Source organism: Crinia signifera, chromosome 5, assembly GCF_055691185.1.
Source record: "Crinia signifera chromosome 5, ASM5569118v1, whole genome shotgun sequence".
Taxonomy (NCBI): Eukaryota; Metazoa; Chordata; class Amphibia; order Anura; family Myobatrachidae; genus Crinia; species Crinia signifera.
The window spans coordinates 265,416,083-265,430,302 of record NC_139221.1 but is presented as its reverse complement, the minus strand read 5'-3'; positions in this window follow the sequence as shown (position 1 = coordinate 265,430,302).

Genomic DNA, 14,220 nt, shown 5'->3' with positions numbered 1-14,220 from the left:
AGGGTAGATATACATGTTAAAAAGTCGGATCAAACGAATTATGGACATAATTTAGTACATACACAGAAACACAAACATCACTTGATTTAAAAGTAACAGCAATGTGGGGACACATATATAGTGATTAAAATGCAACATTAGAACATATTAAATATACATGTAAGGAGGGGTAAAATGTATTTTTATTAGGCTGTTCATTAAGGTAGACAATTGAGGTAATAGAAAATAATAATTGATGAACAATTAGAATAATTCATTTAATTGGCTTAATCATAGTTGAAAGGCTAGATTAGCAGGGCCATATATGTAAAGGGTATGCCAGCGTGCACGGACGTACGCTCACTCTCACGATCGGTGACATACGCTGAGTTTTCCATTGAAAACAGGCGAGACCCGTCCGTGCAAGGTGGCGAACGCTCTGTTGTACGCCAGTTGTCGGTGTCTAAGAGGAGATCCGTCCGTGTACGGTGGCGTACGCTCAAGTGTACGCCACTCCCCTTTGTCGGTGTTTGTGACCGTCCGTATGCGGATGTTTTGTGGGTGGACTTTCGCTCAATGTCCACGTACGGGAAACGTGATATGGAACGTACGTACGCTTGGCCGGCCGAACCAGAATAAGGTCCAGAATACCTGAAAAAACAAAGTGACTTAATAAAAGGTTTTTATTATCCCACATATGGAAAATGCATACATATAAAATAAAAACAGAGAGGTTGGAGCCCAGACTACCAACCCCCTAGAAGATGTTGCTACTCTCAGGCATAAGAAGATAATCACAAGGATCCCCAATCCTCTTCACCAATATTTTAAATCTAAAACAGGGGTAGCCAACTTCAGTCCTCAAGAGCAACCAACAGTTAACGTTTTCCAGGTCTCCTCACAGAATCAGTGAGTGAAGTAGTTAGCTCCACCTTTTAAAATGTGTCAGTAATAAGTGCACCTGTGTACCTGCGAGGTGAGCTGGAAAACGTGAACTCGTGGTAGTTCTCAAGGACTGGAGTTGGCTACACCTGCTCAAAAATGTCTTCCTCACATCGCAGAAAAGGAGGACACAGCCAACCAACAGGAATGTGGTAAGTGACTGAGGGCAGGCGACTGGGAAATAGTTGAGCAGGTGGGGGACAATACGAACAACAGTCAAAATGGGGAGGGGGCGCTGAGCAGCATAAAGAGGGGTGCAAAGCCGGCTAGACTAGGGCATACACAAATGATTGCCTTGAAAAAGCTGAATGCGAAGCGCGCGCCGGCTAGCGGTGACGCTCTCTGACTCGCATCTGACTAGGATGTATTTTTGATTTATGTATTTTACCCACAGGAACCCGTTTGCTTAGTGCGCACTACTCAATCACCGTGCGGCGGGCACCATTGGTGATACACTGAGACTATCTATCAGCAATTAACTGGGGGCATGCCTTTTGATACCATTTTCACTCTATGAGTCTACCTCTAATCAGAGACTGATCTCACAGCATCTAAGGCTACCTCTAAAAAGGCACCATCGCTGTACCAAAATGTATTATTTAGAGAAGGGCACGCTGTAATTTATCTACCATATACAGTGATTATTGCCCCTACTCTTAATTTGGTATCAGCGCAGACAACACCTGGGCTACACAGGTGGATAGCTACAAAGCATCCACCACCAGCCTCTGGCAGCGCCCCTTCTTATTGTGAATTACTGAATGTTAAAATAAACAGTATTTGAGTATATTGATTCACTGCTATTTTATTTCAAGGGCTTAATAAATAAAAAAACCTCATTGACAAGGAAGTTGAAGTGATTTTCAAACCACTGTATATCGACACAGACCAGTCATAAATAAATCTTTTACGAATAAAAAGAGCTTCACATGTATTTCTCTCCTCTATAAGAGCAATTCCAGCCCAATAAGAGGATCTTGAAATCCTGACATATGCTCTATTCAGTGCTGGCCGATTTTTGTGTTGACCCTTTGTATCATAAGAGACTCTTGTAAAAACACCTGGCGACATACATAAGTCTATCTGTACTTAGTCTCTAATGAACAGCTAATAAACCAATGAGAATACCTTTGACACTGGCTATTATTTATGTCAACCGATATAGTCTACCCACCTTAGTAGACAGACATACCTTAGTCAACACTGAGGTTCCCTCATATCAAGGGCAATTCTAGCCTGTACAATAGAGGTCTGAGTAACTCATGTTGCATTCACACTAGTCGACACCTGTGTTGGCCGATATCTGTGTCGACTCCTCCTCTCTTTTGTCATAAGAGATTCTGGTAAACACCTGGCAATACACATAAGCCTATTGGACTTAGTCTCCAAGGAACAGCTAATAAATTATCAGAATAACTTTAACATACTTATGTGAACCGACAGAGTCTACCCATCACGGTAGACATACGTATTTAATTCAACAGAGAGGCTCCCTCATAATGGAGGCAATTCTAGCCTATACTATAGAGGTCTGAGTAACTCAATGTTGCCTCTCAGTCGGTCGACACCTATGTTGACACATGGGAAATATCACCAACACTGATTGATACCAAAGCCCTTTGGAATCTATAGAAGTCTCTTCACCATATAGTATTGGTGTCTCATGTGACACAGTGGCAGTCAGTTACAAATAGACTGCTGATTATTAATACTATCTGTGGTCACCAACCATATTGTGTTTATCCATACTGATTACCGCACTGGTGTTAGTGTGTGCGCACCTGCATGAAGGGGCTTTGAGCTATATTGACACTATTACATTGTATTTACATGTTATTAGTAATAAAAGTGTCAGCCTACCACACCTGTGGGGATACCCATATCTACCTCTAGTCAATACGGACGTGGAGTCAGAGAGCCACCGTTTTTTAAACACATCCACATACATGTTGTTTTGTCTGTGTGTTTTTATATTTCGCCTTATTAACAGATATTAATAAAAGCTAAATTTTATTCGTTGAGTTTATTTAGGTGCACCACACCAGGACATACTTTTTTCTCTTTTGCTAGTTGTTCAAATCTTTTTGTGTCCAGTGGTAGCACACCCCCCGTGAGAAACACATTTTATGTGTATATACGCACATTAGGGGTCCACCTATTCTCCTCAATATATTTGAGGGTCCTGTGCGAATAGCAAACCCACTCCTGTTTTCATACACAAATGATAAATGACAGTACACCACCTTTATACCCTCAAAGTGTTCTGATTCACTTACCCCCCTTTCACGCACGCAGCCGTCTGGCCGGAGAACGCGCACAGTGATGACGTCAGAATTTCTCTGTGACCGACGCTGGCAGCCACGGTATGAGCTGCCCACTGGGGGATGTGTCTGGCGTGTCATCCGCCTGAGCACGCCTCTCTCCTCAGTGTGCACACCCTCTGTGTGCCGATCTGCAGGGCCGCATCACTTGCGTTGCTGTCGCAACCTGGGGGCAGGAACACATAGTGCAAATATTCACATGAATGGTTTCTAAAACATACAGATGAGTCAGTGTATACATATTACAGATATTAGAGAAGACAAAATTTACAAACAAAAAAAACATGAAAAAGACAAACGCTATATTACAAGCTCACTCGTCAAAGTCATTGGTCCGCACTCTAAACTGGTGTTCAGAGGTGCGGTGTTATTGTGCCTATACACAGATTCACCAGGATTTGTATCCCTGTTTAAATGTGTAGGTCCTTATACACAAATTCCCCAGGATTTATGTCCTTATTTGAATGTATGGGTCCTCTACTCTGAGCCCCATGAACCATGTTGTATGTATGCAATAGGAAGAAAACTAGTGTATGTTCAATTCATGACTATCGTGACTCGAATAATGTCAACTTGTATGTCAACAAGCTTAACATGTCGGGGATGTGTGACTCAATCCTGTCTGGAGAGTAATGCCTACCTTCCTGTGTAATAAACTGGCTCTTCTATTCCTCTAAGTATCCATAGTGCATGTGTCCTCAAACTGCGGCCCTCCAGATGCTGGGATTTGTAGTTTCACAACATCTGGAGGGCCGCAGTTTGAGGACCCATGCCATAGTGTAATGTGTATACATGTGTGAATTGATCACTGCCCGAATTCTATGAAATGAAAATCAAGGATTGTGAAAGAGTGTAGTGTACCCAAAGGGGTGTGGGGCAGGGTGGAACAAAATTAAGATAAAAAAGGAAATTATGTTCCGAAATAATTATGTGACACAGTGTCGTCATTTCGAACATAATGTGACTACAGTATTGGCTTGATAGCTGTGGTAGAGAGATACCAGTTGGGAGTAAAAAAATGTGTTAGAAGTATGATCCCATATAAGAGAAAACTCTAAAACTGACTGGATGCTGGTGAAAAAGATGTGAAAAAACTTTAAACAATATGTGAACAATTAGTTACAAAAGCAACAACATGTGGCGTCCATGGAATCTAGGTCCAAGATGAAAACAGATTTGAAGAGACCAGGGCACACTAGGAGGATGTCTAAAGGCTAAAAGTAAGCAGGGGGATTAAAGGCCCCTAACAAATTCACAGATGTCCATATCTTGGAGGATCGGGTGACCGGACCTACTGTACATGATAAGATAGAAAAAGAAGAAAGGGGGGGAGGGTTCTGTCTAGAGCACTGTTTCGCATCAGAGAAATAGAGAAAGACAAATGTTCGTTCAGGCCCATTGGGGCCACAGTGTTCATCCTGTGTATCCACTGCGCTTCTAGTTGTAAGAGTTTCTTCTCTCTATCACCTCCCCGTTTTGAAGATGGTACATGGTCGATGATTTTGTATGTTAAGGTTGCCAGGGAGTGTCTCCGATCTTTAAAATGTTTGGCCACGTGCTGGTCCACATCTTTCCCTTCAACTGCTTGCCTAATGGCCATTCTATGCTGTGCCATTCTTTTTCTGAAATTACATGTTTTGCCAATGTAAACTAAGCTGCAGGGGCAGCGTATGGTGTAGATGACATATTTGCTCAGGCAATGTAGTACATGGCGAATGGGAATCTTTTTTCCGGAATGTGGGTGGTATACAGGTTTCCCGGCTTCCATATACCAGCAGGTCGTGCATCCAATGCACTTATAGCATCCTGGCTGTCTGTGAAGAAAGTGACTGTCTTTTGTGGGATTTTCAGCTGCAACATCATTATGCACTAACCAGTCTGAGGTTTTTGCCTCTTCTATGGGCTATCATTACTCTGGAATTGGTCAACGGTTTTACTGTAGAGTCAGTACTGATAATCGGCCATAAACGTTTAGTGGTTTTCTCAATAAAGTTGCTGTTGGTAGTGTGGTCAAGAGGAAAGAGTATGACTTTCTCTTTGCTACAGACTGTCTTCTGCATTCCAGGTTTTGTGGTGTTCATAGCTTTGGTCTTTGCTTTGATAAGCTCTGGAAGTTGATATCCTCTGGTTTGAACGTTTTTACAGTAAGTCCGGTCACCCGATCCTCATTGTCCCTACAAGATATGGACATCTGTGAATTTGTTAGGGGCCTTTAATTCCCCTGCTTACTTTTAGCCTTTAAACATCCCCCTAGAGTGCCCTGGTCTCTTCAACTCTGTTTTCATCTTGGACCTAGATTCCATGGACGCCACATGTTGTTGCTTTTGTCACGAATTGTTCACATATTGTTTAAAGTTTTTTCACATCTTTTTCACCAGGTGTCCATGCCTTTGGGTTCACCAGCATCCAGTCAGTTTTAGAGCATTCTCTTAGATCGCATCATACTTCTAATACATTTTTTGGTGCTTGTGTACTAGCTCGACGCCCCGTAATTAGTCGCCCGATTTTTTAATCGCATCGCATGCCATAAGCACCCTAATGTGAAGGTATCCGCGTCCGCTCGCCACACTTTATAAAAATCAACTCCACGGCGACATGGAGAGTGGGGGTATGAAAAGGTCGTAGGACGCTTACCGCTGCGCTCGCCACGCTTTGGGTTCACGTTTATACTTGGGGGGTGGCGTGGGGGTGCATTTAAGCATTGTAAGCACCCATTAGGGTGCTTTTACAATTTATAATCGCATCCCATCGCATTGTATGGCATTGTATGCCATATGCAATGGCATACAATTTTAAAATTGTATGCCATTGTAGAACATCGGCCGATATCGTGTCGCATCGCATGCGATATGGTCTGCGATGCGATGGGCGCTGTGATAGTACACAAGTACCCATTTTTTTACTCACAACTGGTATCTCTCTTGCACAGCTATCAAGCCAATACTGTAGTCACATTATGTTCGAAATTACACTGTCACATTTATTTCATAACAGAATTTCCTTTTTCATCTTAATTTTGCTCCGCCTTGCCCCACACCCCTTGATTCTCAATCCTTGATTTTCATTTCATAGAATTCGGGCAGTGATCCATTCACGCATGTATACACATTACACTATGGATGGGTCACACACCCCAGACATGGTGAGCTTGTCAACATTATTCGATTCACGCTAGTTGTGAATTGAACATACACTAGTTTTCTTCCTATTGCATACATACAACACGGATCATGGGGCTCAGAGAAGAGGACCCATACATTCAAATAAGGATATAAATCCCAGGGAATCTGTGTATAGGCACAATAACTTCGCACCTCTGAACACCAGTTTAAAGTGCAGACCAATGACTTTGACGAGTGAGCTTGTAATATAGCGTTTGTCTTTTTCATGTTTTTTTTGTTTGTAAATTTTGTCTTCTCTAATATCTGTAATATGTATACACTGACTCATCTGTATGTTTTAGAAACCATTCATGTGAATATTTGCACTATGTGTTCCTGCCCATAGGTTGCGCACACTGAGGGAGAGAGGCGTGCTTAGGCGGATGACATGCCAGACGCAACCCCCAGTGGGTGGCTCACATCCGCGGCTACCAGTGTTGGTCACGGAGAGAGACTGATGTGAGCAATCTGACGTCACCACTGTGCGCGATCCCAGGACAGCTGCGTGCGTGGAAGTGGGGTAAGTAAAGCAGAACACTTTGACGGTATAAATGTGGTGTACTGTAACTTATCATTTGTGTATGCCCTAGTTCGTGATAAAAGTCTAGCCGACTGAAACGTCGAACGGAGAACCCCAAAGTGATCTGACTGTTCTTTTTTGGTTGAAAGCCCTGCTGAGTGCCGCCGCACTGTATCTCTATATCCATAGGTTGTGCTCTACCTAGGAAGGCACCTGGGCAAGTAATCTGTCTCTAGAACGGTGGAGTGCCAGCCTGCTGATAACTATATATATATATATATCTATCTATCTACATACATACACACACATATATATGTGTGTGTGTGTGTACAAGACCTGCACTCTCACCCCTGTGTCGAGGTAGCCGCTAGGGTGCCATATAAATAGCAGTGTTAATGAAAACAGTGCTATATAAATACAGAAACTCCCGTGAGGGAAAACAGCACTCACCAGACTTCAAAGTATCGGAGATTCTCAGGAGCACGATGTCCCGTTTTTAATGGGTCAAAATATGGAGCCTGCCGACGTTTCTCAAGGCAGTAAGGTATCCAACAGGTAACATGGTCATCACAGCAATGAAGGTAACAGGTATACATACATACATACATTACGAGGCAGTACGGATGGTGTAATGGTTAGCATTACTGCCTCACAGCATTGAGGTCATGGGTTCGATTCCCACCATGACCCCAACTGTGCGGAGTTTGTATATTCTCCCCATACTTGCGTGGGTTTCCTCCCACAATCCATTAATATACAGGTATGCTAATTGGTTCCCAACAAAAATGAACCCTAGAATGTCTGTGTGCATGTATAAGTGTGTGGTAGGGATTATAGACTGTAAGCTCCACTGGGGGAGGGACTGATGTGAATGTTCAACTATACTCTGTAAAGCGCTGCAGAATCTGTGTGCACTATATAAGAAACTGTTAATAAATAAATACACACACACACACATACATACATACATACATAATGCATACAGAGCCGGCCCTAGGCATAGGCAAATGCCTAGGGCATTTGGAATGCATAGGGGCACCAGCAGCTTCTGCTGATTAACATGATATGCAGCATGCCTATATTCTGTGTGTGAGGAAATCACTGTAACATAGCATTCCATATACAGGTACAACCACAGTCGCACACAGAATATATGCATGCCACATATCATTTTAATCACCGCAAGCTCCTTGTGTGTCCTGGTCACATAACAATGCAAATAAGACTAATTTTCAGCAAAAAAGGCACCGAACGTTAGCCGGACTGGCCAGGAGCTGCATGACCTATTGAGGCAAGATGTATGAGGAAATATCTGTATCCAAGCAGAGGCAGAGATCGCAGTGATAGTGGCTGTGTGAGTGCTGTCTGCGGGTGGGTTAGTTGTGCAATAGTGTTTGGCATATGTGTAAGGGGCATTATGTGTGTCATGTATAAATGCATTAATAATGTGTGACATGTGTAACAGGCATTATGTGTGTCATATGTATAAGGGCATTAATAATGTGCAACATATGTGTAAGGTGCATTATATGTGTCATTATGTGTATGAAGGGCATTAATAAAGGTCGGCAGAATGTGTAAGGGGCATTATGTTCATAAGGACATTAATAATGTGTGTCATGTCTAAGCATTACTGTGTTGTATTATCAGGGGTGCCGAGAGAAAGGGGTAGGGGGTACAAACTACCCAGGCCAATGTCTGATGGAAGGGCCCAGTGGGGTGCCCGGGCCCCCTCCCCTTAAGTGACAGCAGCAGCTGCAGCTCTTCTCCTCTGCCCAGCACACACCTGTTTGTGCTGGGTTGCAGTGTGGCCATGGAGGTGCTTAAAATACAATATTTTCTCAGGATTTTTTTCTAAGGGTATAATGTGAATAATGTGAGGAGTAATGTATATAAGGTAAAGTGGTACTACTGTGTGAAGTAACGTGAATAAGGGACACCATTGCATGATATAATGTGAATAAAGTTGCACTACTGTGTGGCATAATTTGAATTGGGGATACTATTGTGTGGCTATGCCCCTTTCCAGCAAGAGCACACCATGTTCGGGCCGCACACCGAATGTGTGCACTGTTTCTATTTAAAATATTGCGGGTAGGAGCACCAAAATGATGACTGCTATGATGAGTGTTGATGGTGCTGGGAAAGGGGAGCAGGGTCAGAGGCGGAACTAGTGGCTGTGATAGGGTGCACCAGCCTAAATCTTGCCTAGGGCATCATTTAGGCTAGGGCCGGCTCTGCACACATATGTAGAATGTTATATAGAATGTCCCACTATGCGGTAGCTCCACCACCAAAACACGATAAAACTTTTTCATTCATTGAAGCAATTAAGTCAGTTTGAATGTATTCCATATAATCAGAGAGCACTCACCAGGCAGTTTTAGTAAAGCAGGTAAAAAGTTGTAGTTTAATCCAACATCAGTCACAAGTAGCAGGTCGACATTTCGGGCATCGATGTGCCCTTTTTCAAGACATACAATGGGGCTTGTGAGAGCAGCAGACCTACTCACCCCTGTCCAGCCAGCCAATATATACCATTGCCAAATACCCAGGTGGATCCATCACCATTCCGAAACCGGAAGTAATACACGCTGTTTAAAGCCACTATCTATGAACTTAAAAAAACTTTTATTTAACATGACCAAGCTCCAATTCTATCACACATATAATTGAATGCGCCTGAATTAGCGACAACATAATATATCTATAGACCATTTACCTTTAGATATATAGTGATGAAAATTAACTCCAAAACACACAATCTATTCTTGGTGAACCAATCTTGTCAGAATTTCAACACACATTCATTCTTTCTTTCGGCAATCTATAGTGGTTATCTAACAGGTCACTTTTACTAGATTACCCAAACCAGACAGATCACCACCTTTCTAATTCCTGCTCTAATTGGTATTACATACATTAGTGGCCCAGAGTCTGAAATCTCACTCCTTTCCTATACAAGGCTGACTACAGCCCCACACTGATGCTGGGTATCCTAAACAATGTGTATCAAGGGGCAGTACAATGCTGTCTGTAAACACTGCTGTGAACAATAGCATGATGTACCATTGCCTACCACATGTAAAATGTATGTAGTTATTCCCTTGGTCATCAAATTCAGCATACCTGACAGGACAATCATTGAGAGTAGACCAACACTGAGCAATGTGGCAGATACTGTATATCATCAGATTACCCGGTTTGAGACCTGCAAGGTAGAGCACAATGGGGCAAATGTATTAAGGCCTCGAGAAGAGATAAACTGGAAGGAGATAACGCACCAGCCAATAAACTGTGTTTGAAAATGACAGTTGTGATATGATTGGCTGGTGCTTTATCTCTTTGCCAGGCTTAATACATCTGCCCCAATGTTTGAAAGACATTGTAAATCCCTTACTGTGGGACAGATGTATGAAGCAGTGGTAAGGGAGGAGTCCCTTTTTAAACCCAGCCCGTTACTTAACAGCTGATCGGCCGGTGATAAAGTACCAGACACTTTATCACTGCTTCATACACCTACCCCATTAGTAACATAACCATTCCCTTAATAATCACCAAATCAGATGACCTGGTCTCTGCAGTGAGTACTTTACCAGACTATAACGATGTCCCTGAGCAGCCATCGTTAGTGGATCAAAGAGGCCATATCAATATGCTCAAAAGGGATCTGCAAAATAGGTATGGTTATAAAGGAAGCTTTTTAAGTTTTTATAGGGAAAGTTTTTTATAGTCTGGACAAAATTAGTAAAATCCCTGGCAAGTGAATTCCAGCACCACTCACAGACTGTTCTTTTTATTGGGGAGCAATATTTAAGTACATTCAATTAATCGACTTTGTTCTTTTAGTATAAATACAAATACAGCTGTTGCTGTGAGCGTATATTTCGAGGATTGCTCAAAACAACATTGGTACTCAAAGGGTTTAGACACCCACATGTGCTTGGTTTTCTTAAAAGAGCGGGCGGCGGCAGATGTTACTTGTGCAGCAAGAGTTAGATTTGGGTGGGGTTTTACTTCAAAGTGAGATCTAGATTGCAGTGTAAAAATAAAGCAGTCAGTATTTACCCTGCACAGAAACAAAATAACTCACCCAAATCTAATTCTCTCTGCACATTTACATCTGTCCCCCTGCAGTGCACATGGTTTTGTCCATCTAAGAAGGAATTTGCCAGAAGGAGTGAACCAAAATGACCCCCAAAGTCCTGAATTCTGCATCTAAACCTGTGAGGGGTATGCAGATGATTAAGCCCCAATGCTGTAGAGTTCCTCAATACAATCTTGCCATCTGGTAAGGTTCCAGGGGGGTAAGCTGGCTCTACAATAAAGTCACAGCAGTGTATGGACCACCTTTAGAATACCGATGATTCAGGCTGCTGAACAAGATTCTGGTTGAAACATTTGGTTGGTTGCTGACCACTCATTTGCAACTTCTAAAACTATTGTGCTCTTTTGGTGGCTGACTGCAGTGTGTGTCAAAAACTCTTGGAGTAGACCTATACTTTTAGAGAAACTAAATTCACACATCAGTGGTTCCCAAGCTGTGTGCCAAGGCACCCTGGATTGCCGCAAAGCCTTGAGTAGGTTCACATTGACAGTTCACATTTTCCCGACAACCTACTGTAGCTGCTGCAAAAGGTGCACTCATTACTAGCTGAAACATTTTCAAAGATCCACAGGTGGAGCCAATTACTTCACTTGTGATTCTGTGAGGAGATTTGGAAATCATTAACTGTTGGTAGCTCCCAGATCTAGATGAAGTTTGCATAAGTTGAGTCTACAATATACAAAAATGTTAGAGACCAAATATATAAAAGGGCAGCATAGAATGCCGCCAGGGAGGGGGTTTCTGCGGAGAGGGTGGCTTGTTTTCGGTGGGGATTGCCGAAAACAAGCCATCCTCACGTCTAACTTTTTCACCCTATTCTATGTCACGAGGAATTCCTTTCCGTCAGAGAACGGTAAAGATTCCCCTCAAACACCAAGGTTCACTGCATACAGCAGCAACCCTTGCCATTTTGATGACCACACTCACCATTTTTACCTTGCTGAAAAAACCTGTGAGGTGGAAACTATGAGTGCAAGGGGTCAGCTGAATTCTAACCCCCGCGCTATCTGTTCTACTCACCATCATAACTCGCCATAGGGAATTGAATATACCGCTTAGTGTAGTGTAAGCCTAAACACAAAATGCATTTATGTTTCATATGCACATTTCCTGATAGATTTTTCGACAATATTCTAATTTTGTGCATACAAAAAATGTATGTTTCATAAACACCTGTCACACAGCCTGAATATAAAGTTATACAACATTTATAATAATGTTGTGCATTAAACAAATGTGTCAGAAAGCAAAAGGTGCGTCTATATTGTGCTCAGAAAATGTATTATTACAGAATAGGCCATACTTCAGAGTTTTGGCTATGGGAGACTCAAGGACTTATGTAATATATCATATACATGCTGTTTTAATTCTACAAAAAGTATTTTTTTTTTTTTAAATGATGACCCATATTTTTTAGACACATTATTTAGCAAATTAGAACTAGGATAATGACAGTATACACCACATGTCTTCAACCTGTGGCCCTCCAGATGTTGTAGAACTACATGTCCCAGCATGCCCTGACAGTTTTGGCATGCTCTCATAGGAAAAAATGTGGCAATGCATGTTGGAACATGTAGTTTTACAACATCTGGAGGGCCACAGGTTGAAGACCCATGGTATACACCATCCCATGTTTGAGTACAATGGATGTACAATGCCATATCAACCACAAAAAAGAAACATCTTGCATTTCCATTTCATAACCCACATAAATAAAGATTCTAAACTTTATTACAAAGAAAAAGTAAATTATCCATGAAAAATGAAAAACAAAAAAAAACAGCCTTTATTTTTATGGAGGGGAATAAAAAAAAATTATAACAGTGCCTAAAACTTTATTTTTCATTACCTACATTTTTTTTTGTTTCAAATTAGACATTTTTTTTACATTGTATGTCACAAAAAAACCTTAAATTACCAATATTTTACACATATGCTTGATTCCAGTCTTAATGGAAGAAACAGGACAAAGTGAAAAACCCTCAGATGTGTCTATTTCATGTAATCGCAGCTACACAGTCACAAGTAGACTGTCTGTAGCTGGTAGTGTAAAAAATTCACAATACATAAATAAATGTAACCATCTGAACAGAGGAGATAAAACAGATATGTACCATTGCACCAAGCTGTTGCTTTATACACCCATTATATTCCGGAAAAGGAATCCTTTGTACAATGTAGTAATCCTTTGCTTCTAAAATAGTGAAACTATCCTGCCTCCAAGTTGCAGTTATAAGAAATCATTTGAAATGTTATTCTATCTGGGCTTATAAAGCACATTAAAATATATATAATCAACACAAAAAAAAAAAGAAGAAAAAACTAAAAAAAAAAAAAGCATAAACACTTGTTACATCTGGAAACAATTTATGTTCATATGTTAAAATTGTACTCACTTATCGCACAAGTGAGCCAGATAGTTAATTTTTTTTCTTTCTATTCTTTCTATTTTTTTTTTAAAGAGTACTGAATACAGTATATGTGGAAAATCTTGGGATTGTACAAGAATTATATAGGCTGGTAAAATATGGCAAATGTATGCATTCTCCATACAGAGAAAATATGCAGTATTTCAATACAGTTCCATTATCTAACAGAGTATTGTAGATGCACACAGTAGTTATAGCTCAAGGAACACTTATAACATTTTAGTGTTGCAACTTTTGCAGAGGGAAAGAAGACACCATAAAACCCCACATACTTAGGTATTGTTTTGTTGTGGCTACAATAATACAGTTCATCAATTTCTAAACACAAGCAGTGTTTCAACAATTTTTTGGTGGCAAAAAAAAAAAAAATCAAGGATTCATAAAAATCTAACAAAACAAAACAGGGAAATATTAAATCTGCAGATAGCACAAAAACGTGATATCATGAATTTTACACATAAAGTTACGTTACTTTTATGTGCAAGGAGGAGTTCACTCTGTTGGTATAGTGAGAATATATATATATATATATATATATATATATATATATATATATATATATATATATATATATATATATATATATATATAACAGAAATTTGGCATTACCTTTATTTAAAAATAAAAAAAAGCATCATGAAAAAATACTATTTTAAAAAGGTGAAAGGTGTATGACATTTAATATGCAAAACTACAATGGTTACTGGCTCAGGGAACAAAAGTGATGTTTTTTAAATTAAGAATTTTTTTTCTGCAT